The sequence below is a fragment of the Pecten maximus genome, chromosome 3 (genome assembly GCF_902652985.1).
Source record: "Pecten maximus chromosome 3, xPecMax1.1, whole genome shotgun sequence".
In the NCBI taxonomy this organism is placed as follows: Eukaryota; Metazoa; Mollusca; class Bivalvia; order Pectinida; family Pectinidae; genus Pecten; species Pecten maximus.
In genome coordinates, this window is record NC_047017.1 from 18,442,287 (window position 1) to 18,452,638 (window position 10,352).

The window sequence follows — 10,352 nt, forward strand, 5'->3', positions numbered from 1 at the left end:
CTTGACCAAAATTGTGAATTATATGCTCCCCACCCCCAAGGGCCTGAATGGCGGGACCAAAAAGAGTCAAATTGACTAAAACTTCAAACATCTTCTTCTTTACTCTTAGATACGGTAGAATCAAACACTCTTCATAGATGGAAGGGTCTTAAACATTAGGTAGCACAATACAGTAGGACAGCATGTCCATACTTTTTAGAATTGGGCATTTTTACTGTACACTGCTTCCTAAGGTGCTTTACCAAAATTGTGAATTTCATGACCCCGAGGTTTCACGTTTGCCCCTTGGGTGGGGGTAAAATTTACTATAGTTTATATAAGAAAATCACATTTTTGACTATCATTTGTTTGATTTCTATTGGAAATTGGAATTCATTCTAACTATGTTAACATTATCAGCATGGGATGACAGCTTATGGTATGCACATGTTGGCCCTTACTAACCCCTTAGACCGATGAGTGGGGCCAAAAGGGTCAATTGAATTAACTGAAATATGTCGAAACTCAGGTGACCGTCAAGGCCCATGGGCCTCTTGTTTAATTACATATCAGTCACTTTCATTGTTTATTCATTGTTTACCATTGTTAATTTCTTCATAACAATTGTCTAACCAGTGTTCCGTTGCCTTTTCTATAGGAGAACGTGTATATTACGATATAGATACAAAACACGTACTCTCTATGTTCAATACACGGGATTTGAAGCTCGATGCCAGCTCTTAAGTCAGATCGTCGTCCTCTCCATGCAGTTCTCGTGGTTTTGTTTGTTTTTGCTGCCTAGCAAGATTAAACTTATAGCAGATGGCTTCGTAAACAAGTATGCTACTAAGAGTACACGATGCTAATTACGCATGAACATTACAAAATCTGGATTACTGGTTTTTGTTGTGATTAATTGTTTGGATAATCATTGCCACGCGTTTCCAATTATGAGGCCAATTAAAATCGTCAAGGACCCACATTCCAGGACAAGTACTTCTTGTCGTGTCTGACCAACTTTTGGATTGGGTGCGTTCTTTAATGGTTTCGTCTTATAAGAAATAAGGGAATCTTTCTTGCGTTCAAAAGGTTTGGCTGAGCTCTAGGGAATTGTTGTGGTGTCATTTTCAGCTCACGTGGTATGAACGTGGTACAGAGTGATGTCTTGTGGGGCTTAAGAACACTTATGTGTATGGTTTCGGTATTCAATTTTGGGAGGAATGGAAACAAACAAATCACTTTGAACCACAAAGCCCCTCGTAGCTTAGCTGAAAGATAAGTTTGAATCGTGAATGGAATGAACCGCAAATTTTACACTATGATGTTATTTGGCAGGTATAACTAGCTTGCTGGTTGAAGATTTTTCAGCTCTTTGAAAATAAATTACTGCGAGAATATTAACGTACGCACACGTCACCTGGATTAGATGTGTTAAAATGATCAGGGAATAGGACTGACAAACATTACAATTGTCTGGGTCTCCCCCAGTTATTCAATGAATACTAGTAATTGATTTCTTTCACAATGATTTTTAAACATTTAAAATCAGAGTATATCAACCACTCCTCTCAACAAAACTGAAGTTCCGATTTGATTCTTATTTGGAAGGCCACCGGAGTACCCGGAGAAAATCCACGTTGTCGGACAGATGACCTTTTCACCTCCTAACCCTCTCCTTGGCAAAAGGCAGGCGTCCTATTAAACACGTAAGCGTAAGTTCAAACAGATCATCTTAACTGCGAACCTTGAAGAACGTTATAGGCATCGAGTAAAATTGTCCTGTAAGTTACCGGAATGCCCGGCTGGCCAAATATATTAGTCGTTACTTATGATTCAGGGATTCAAATATGCAGAAAACGCCAAAAATCTTCTGATGGCGAACTCTAATGACTGTAGTGATGTTATATGTCACGTGACTTATGGAGGTGAAGGTCTGACCGCTGTCGTCTGGATAGTTTTCAGAATGGCGGGAAATTAGTTTGCCCATCAATGCCAACGCGTACTAGAATCACGAGGAAAAATTGACGATAGAATGTTATGATTTGATCAAAATTATGAAAACATAACGAAATTGACGTCAAGTCACGTGTATAAAACTTTCTTCGCCACTTAAAACTGTGGATTTAGTGATCCTTTCAAGTGAGACAATAGCATATCAATATATCCATACTTGTCTAATCAACTGTAACTATAGACGGAGCAAACAGATAAACCGACCTTGACAAGACATTCTTATTCATTATCATGGCGATTAGGGAGCATACTTACGGTAATAGCTGAACAGCGAGTGTCCATATACAACGTCGTATAGTCCATCCTTCATCTTATCAGGACAATGCAACACAATCATATTAAACTAATTGACAACCAATGGAGGGGCTGAGTGTTAACCCTCTATCACATATGGTGCTCAAAAACTATCTTTGTGTATTTAACTATGAAATGGTCGAGAATCAAATCAATACATTATCGAGTTCTCAAACGTCTCGCAACCAGCTAGCCTGAGCTATTTTCCTCTGGTCATGACACCAGACATTTTACACATTAACAGATTTTTTTTTGATTTTTTTCACTCTCGTTAGTCATTTTTCAAAATTACCAAAAACACGAGCTTTAGCGATTTTGTTGTTGTTGAAAATTTGGAAAAATAAATAACGAGGGTAAATGAAAAAAAACAACAACATACAACGTACAACAGCCACGAGTTTGTGTGACCTGTTTCTACCACAATAGAAAAGCTATGATGATGATGAATGGAACTTTTTGTGTCATTGTGTGTTCTTTTCACAATATCAGGTGGGATGTAAGGATATGACCTAAAGTGAAATGTCGCTAATTAATATGCTAAACTGACGATTTCGGAAATATATGGAAATATTACAATGTATTACAACTGATATACAAGTTAATTATTTTCAAGGTAAAAAATTAAAAAAAAAAAAAACGAAACAAAAACGAATTGTTTTAAAAATATGACTTAAACAACTGCGAACTACATGTGGTACTTGTGGTGCGTTATCATTTCCGGGACCTTGTGAAGCGGCCTTCAAGTAATAGCCAATCAAAACGCTTTCAACCACATAATTAGAAAATAGTCCCGGTCAAAGGTCAACGTGTCAACCAATCAAAACGCATTTAGAGTTTTCTATTCAACAGTTGTAATGCTTATTTCATGCCTTGGGGGTTGAATAACACCCACCGCAAAATAAAAAATTCTAGAAATGTCCTCTTTACCAGTCCAGTCGGGTATTGCAATTTCATAGTACTGCTATCTTCCTATATTGGAATCAAACACCAACAATTTTTATATAAATAAATTGTAAAGCTCTACAAGTAATCTTAAAATTCCAATTAGTCTATCAAAAAGAGAAGTTTCAATCATGCACCCAGAAATTCCAAGAATAACAACATTGTTATTGAATTGTCTTGTTATGATGTTTATTGTCGTTGTAAATGACAGAGATTGCAGACAAACAACACATTGGGCGCTTCATTTAAAACGACTATAAACAAATTTGTACTCGATTAAGGACACACCCACGTGCAAGAACATGCGTTTCGAATATCGGTAGAGACAATAAGCATATCCATATTTGATATCATATTTTAGGACAGGTATACATACAATGTACTCTAGATTTTAACTACCGAGTATCAATGTATAATGCTGTACGCTGATTTGCTGACGGTTGGCCAGGCGGGGTAAGGACTGTTAACTAACACCGAATCATTACAAACCTGTTGTTTGACCAGCTACTTGATAAACAAGCTGACGGCGTTATTGATGTACTTGGTAACACGACGCTGTCTATAAAACTGATACTTGGTTGATAGGAAAATAACATTTAAAAAAAAAATATTTCTAATCAATTCCGTAGATTCATATTTTGACACGGCCATGATGGGATATATAATGCGGACATTTTTATTTCCTCATAATTCTGCAATAAATTGTATTATTTATGCATCCATTGCAGCACTGCATGCCATATTTCAATCAAAGTTTGAATGTTCAATATTGTTGTGCATTAATGGTACACAGGGAATGGTGGTCCGTCTACTGGTACAGAGTGGATGGTGGTCCGTCTACTGGTACACAGGGGAAGGTAGTCCGTCTACTGGTACACAGGGGATGGTGGTCCGTCTACTGGTACACAGGGGGAAGGTGGTCCGTCTACTGGTACACATGGGATGGTGGTCCGTCTACTGGTACACAGGGGAAGGTAGTCCGTCTACTGGTACACAGGGGATGGTGGTCCGTCTACTGGTACACAAGGGAAGGTAGTCCGTCTACTGGTACACAGGGGATGATGGTCCGTCTACTGGTACACAGGGGAAGGTAGTCCGTCTACTGGTATACAGAGGGGAAGGTAGTCCGTCTACTGGTACACAGGGGATGGTGGTCCGTCTACTGGGACACAGGGGGGAGATGGTCCGTCTACTGGTACACAGGGGAAGGTAGTCCGTCTACTGGTACACAGGGGATGGTGGTCCGTCTACTAGTACACAGGGGGGAGATGGTCCGTCTACTGGTACACAGGGGAAGGTAGTCCATCTACTGGTACACAGGGGGAAGGTAGTCCGCCTACTGGTACACAGGGGAAGGTAGTCCGTCTACTGGTACACAGAGTGGATGATGGTCCGTCTACTGGTACACAGAGGGGATGATGGTCCGTCTACTGTTACATAGAGGGGATGGTGGTCCGTCTACTGGTATACAGGGGGGAGGTGGTCCGTCTACTGGTATACAGGGGATGGTGGTCCGTCTACTGGTACACAGGGGAAGGTAGTCCGTCTACTGGTACACAGAGGGGAAGGTAGTCCGTCTACTGGTACACAGAGTGGATGGTGGTCCGTCTACTGGTACACAGGGGGAAGGTAGTCCGTCTACTGGTACGCAGAGTGGATGGTGGTCCGTCTACTGGTACACAGGGGGAAGGTAGTCCGTCTACTGGTACACAGAGTGGATGGTGGTCCGTCTACTGGTACACAGAGGGGATGGTGGTCCGTCTACTGGTACGCAGAGGGGATGGTGGTCCGTCTACTGGTACACAGAGTGGATGGTGGTCCGTCTACTGGTACACAGGGGGGATGGTGGTCCGTCTACTGGTACACAGGGGGGAAGGTAGTCCGTCTACTGGTACACAGGGGGGAAGGTGGTCCGTCTACTGGTACACAGAGGGGAAGGTGGTTCGTCTACTGGTACAGAGGGGAAGGTAGTCCATCTACTGGTACACAGGGGGGATGGTGGTGCGTCTACTGGTATACAGGGGGGAGATGGTCCGTCTACTGGTACACAGAGGGGATGGTAATCCGTCTACTGGTATACAGAGGGGAAGGTACTCCGTCTACTGGTACACAGAGTGGATGGCGGTCCGTCTACTGGTACACAGAGGGGATGGTGGTCCTCCTACTGGTACACAGAGGGGATGGTGGTCCGCCTACTGGTATACAGAGGGGATGGTGGTCCGTCTACTGGTACACAGAGGGGATGGGGGTCCGTCTACTGTTACACCGGGGGGAAGATAGTCCGTCTACTGGTACACCGGGGGAAGATAGTCCGTCTACTGGTATACAGAGGGGATGGTGGTCCGTCTACTGGTACACAGAGGGGAAGGTACTCCGTCTACTGGTACACAGAGTGGATGGCGGTCCGTCTACTGGTACACGGAGGGGATGGTGGTCCTCCTACTGGTACACAGAGGGGATGGTGGTCCGACTACTGGTACATAGAGGGGATGGTGGTCCGCCTACTAGTATACAGAGGGGATGGGGGTCCGTCTACTGTTACACCGGGGGGAAGATAGTCCGTCTACTGGTACACAGAGGGGATGGTAATCCGTCTACTGGTATACAGAGGGGAAGGTACTCCGTCTACTGGTACACAGAGTGGATGGCGGTCCGTCTACTGGTACACAGAGGGGATGGTGGTCCTCCTACTGGTACACAGAGGGGATGGTGGTCCGCCTACTGGTACATAGAGGGGATGGTGGTCCGCCTACTGGTATACAGAGGGGATGGTGGTCCGTCTACTGGTACACAGAGGGGATGGGGGTCCGTCTACTGTTACACCGGGGGGAAGATAGTCCGTCTACTGGTACACCGGGGGAAGATAGTCCGTCTACTGGTATACAGAGGGGATGGTGGTCCGTCTACTGGTACACAGAGGGGAAGGTACTCCGTCTACTGGTACACAGAGTGGATGGCGGTCCGTCTACTGGTACACGGAGGGGATGGTGGTCCTCCTACTGGTACACAGAGGGGATGGTGGTCCGCCTACTGGTACATAGAGGGGATGGTGGTCCGCCTACTGGTATACAGAGGGGATGGTGGTCCGCCTACTGGTACATAGAGGGGATGGTGGTCCGCCTACTGGTACACAGAGGGGATGGTGGTCCGCCTACTGGTACATAGAGGGGAAGATAGTCCGTCTACTGGTATACAGGGGGGATGGTGGTCCGTCTACTTGTACACAGATGGGATGGTGGTCCGTCTACTGGTACACAGGGGGATGGTGGTCCGTCTACTGGTATACAAAAGTGATGATGGTCCGTCTACTAGCTAGTACACAGGGGAAGGTAGTCCGTCTACTGGTACACAGGGGATGGTGGTCCGTCTACTAGTACACAGGGGGGGGAGATGGTCCGTCTACTGGTACACAGAGGGGATGGTGGTCGTCTACTGTTACACAGAGGGGATGGTGGTCCGTCTACTGGTACACAGATGGGATGGTGGTCCGTCTACTGGTACACAGGGGGATGGTGGTCCGTCTACTGGTATACAAAAGTGATGATGGTCCGTCTACTAGCTAGTACACAGGGGAAGGTAGTCCGTCTACTGGTACACAGGGGATGGTGGTCCGTCTACTAGTACACAGGGGGGAGATGGTCCGTCTACTGGTACACAGAGGGGATGGTGGTCCGTCTACTGTTACACAGGGGAAGGTAGTCCATCTACTGGTACACAGGGGGAAGGTAGTCCGCCTACTGGTACACAGGGGAAGGTAGTCCGTCTACTGGTACACAGAGTGGATGATGGTCCGTCTACTGGTACACAGAGGGGATGATGGTCCGTCTACTGTTACATAGAGGGGATGGTGGTCCGTCTACTGGTATACAGGGGGGAGGTGGTCCGTCTACTGGTATACAGGGGATGGTGGTCCGTCTACTGGTACACAGGGGAAGGTAGTCCGTCTACTGGTACACAGAGGGGATGGTGGTCCGTCTACTGGTACACAGAGTGGATGGTGGTCCGTCTACTGGTACACAGGGGGAAGGTAGTCCGTCTACTGGTACGCAGAGGGGATGGTGGTCCGTCTACTGGTACACAGGGGAGGTGGTCGTCTACTGGTACACAGGGGGGAGGTGGTCCGTCTACTGGTACACAGGGGGGATGGTGGACCGTCTACTGGTACACAGGGGGGATGGTGGTCCGTCTACTGGTACACAGGGGGGATGGTGGTCCGTCTACTGGTACACAGGGGGGGTGGTGGTCCGTCTACTGGTACACAGGGGGATGGTGGTCCGTCTACTGGTACACAGAGGGGATGGTGGTCCGTCTACTGGTACACAGGGATGATGGTGGTCCGTCTACTGGTATACAGGGGGGAGATGGTCCGTCTACTGGTACACAGAGGGGATGGTAATCCGTCTACTGGTATACAGAGGGGAAGGTACTCCGTCTACTGGTACACAGAGTGGATGGCGGTCCGTCTACTGGTACACAGAGGGGATGGTGGTCCTACTGGTACACAGAGGGGATGGTGGTCCGCCTACTGGTACATAGAGGGGATGGTGGTCCGCCTACTGGTATACAGAGGGGATGGTGGTCCGTCTACTGGTACACAGAGGGGATGGGGGTCCGTCTACTGTTACACCGGGGGGAAGATAGTCCGTCTACTGGTACACCGGGGGAAGATAGTCCGTCTACTGGTATACAGAGGGGATGGTGGTCCGTCTACTGGTACACAGAGGGGAAGGTGGTCCTCCTACTGGTACACAGAGGGGATGGTGGTCCGCCTACTGGTACATAGAGGGGATGGTGGTCCTCCTACTGGTACACAGAGGGGATGGTGGTCCGTCTACTGGTACACAGAGTGGATGGCGGTCCGTCTACTGGTACATAGAGGGGATGGTGGTCCGCCTACTGGTACACAGGGGATGGTGGTCCGTCTACTGGTACACAGGGGGAAGGTAGTCCGCCTACTGGTACACAGGGGATGGTGGTCCGTCTACTGGTACACAGAGTGGATGGCGGTCCGTCTACTGGTACACGGAGGGGATGGTGGTCCTCCTACTGGTACACAGAGGGGATGGTGGTCCGCCTACTGGTACATAGAGGGGATGGTGGTCCACCTACTGGTACACAGGGGATGGTGGTCCGTCTACTGGTACACAGGGGATGGTGGTCCGTCTACTGGTACACAGAGTTGATAGTGGTCCGTCTACTGGTACACAGAGGGGATGGTGGTCCGTCTACTGGTACACAGGGGAAGGTAGTCCGTCTACTGGTACACAGAGGGGATGGTGGTCCGTCTACTGGTACACAGAGTGGATGGTGGTCCGTCTACTGGTACACAGGGGAAGGTAGTCCGTCTACTGGTACACAGAGGGGATGGTGGTCCGTCTACTGGTACACAGAGGGGATGGTGGTCCGTCTACTGGTACACAGGGGATGGTGGTCCGTCTACTGGTACACAGAGGGGATGGTGGTCCGTCTACTGGTACACAGGGGATGGTGGTCCGTCTACTGGTACACAGGGGGGATGGTAGTCCGTCTACTGGTACACAGAGGGGATGGTGGTCCGTCTACTGGTACACAGGGGATGGTGGTCCGTCTACTGGTACACAGGGATGGTGGCCCGTCTACTGGTATACAGGGGATGGTGGTCCGTCTATTGGTACACAGGGGATGGTGGTCCGTCTACTGGTACACAGAGTGGATGGTGGTCCGTCTACTGGTACATAGAGGGGATGGTGGTCCGTCTACTGGTACACAGAGGGGAAGGTGGTCCGTCTACTGGTACATAGAGGGGATGGTAGTCCGTCTACTGTTACATAGAGGGGATGGTGGTCCGTCTACTGGTACACAGGGGGGAGGTGGTCCGTCTACTGGTACACAGAGGGGAAGGTAGTCCGTCTACTGGTACACAGGGGGGAGGTGGTCCGTCTACTGGTACACAGAGGGGAAGGTAGTCCGTCTACTGGTACACAGGGGGGAGGTGGTCCGTCTACTGGTACACAGAGGGGAAGGTAGTCCTTCTACTAGTTAGTACACAGGGGAAGGTAGTCCGTCTACTGGTACACAGGGGATGGTGGTCCGTCTACTGGTACACAGGGGATGGTGGTCCGTCTACTGGTACACAGAGTGGATGGTGGTCCGTCTACTGGTACACAGAGGGGATGGTGGTCCGTCTACTGGTACACAGGGGAAGGTAGTCCGTCTACTGGTACACAGAGGGGATGGTGGTCCGTCTACTGGTACACAGAGTGGATGGTGGTCCGTCTACTGGTACACAGGGGAAGGTAGTCCGTCTACTGGTACACAGAGGGGATGGTGGTCCGTCTACTGGTACACAGAGGGGATGGTGGTCCGTCTACTGGTACACAGGGGATGGTGGTCCGTCTACTGGTACACAGAGGGGATGGTGGTCCGTCTACTGGTACACAGGGGATGGTGGTCCGTCTACTGGTACACAGGGGGGATGGTAGTCCGTCTACTGGTACACAGAGGGGATGGTGGTCCGTCTACTGGTACACAGGGGATGGTGGTCCGTCTACTGGTACACAGGGATGGTGGCCCGTCTACTGGTATACAGGGGATGGTGGTCCGTCTATTGGTACACAGGGGATGGTGGTCCGTCTACTGGTACACAGAGTGGATGGTGGTCCGTCTACTGGTACATAGAGGGGATGGTGGTCCGTCTACTGGTACACAGAGGGGAAGGTAGTCCGTCTACTGGTACACAGGGGGGAGGTGGTCCGTCTACTGGTACACAGGGGGGAGGTGGTCCGTCTACTGGTACACAGAGGGGAAGGTAGTCCGTCTACTGGTACACAGGGGGGAGGTGGTCCGTCTACTGGTACACAGAGGGGAAGGTAGTCCGTCTACTGGTACACAGGGGGGAGGTGGTCCGTCTACTGGTACACAGAGGGGAAGGTAGTCCTTCTACTAGTTAGTACACAGGGGAAGGTAGTCCGTCTACTGGTACACAGAGTGGATGGTGGTCCGTCTACTGGTACACAGAGTGGATGGTGGTCCGTCTACTGGTACATAGAGGGGATGGTAGTCCTTCTACTACTTGTACACAGGGGAAGGTAGTCCGCCCAGTTGTATATCCTTCCCATACTAATTGGCACCACTGTTTATTATGA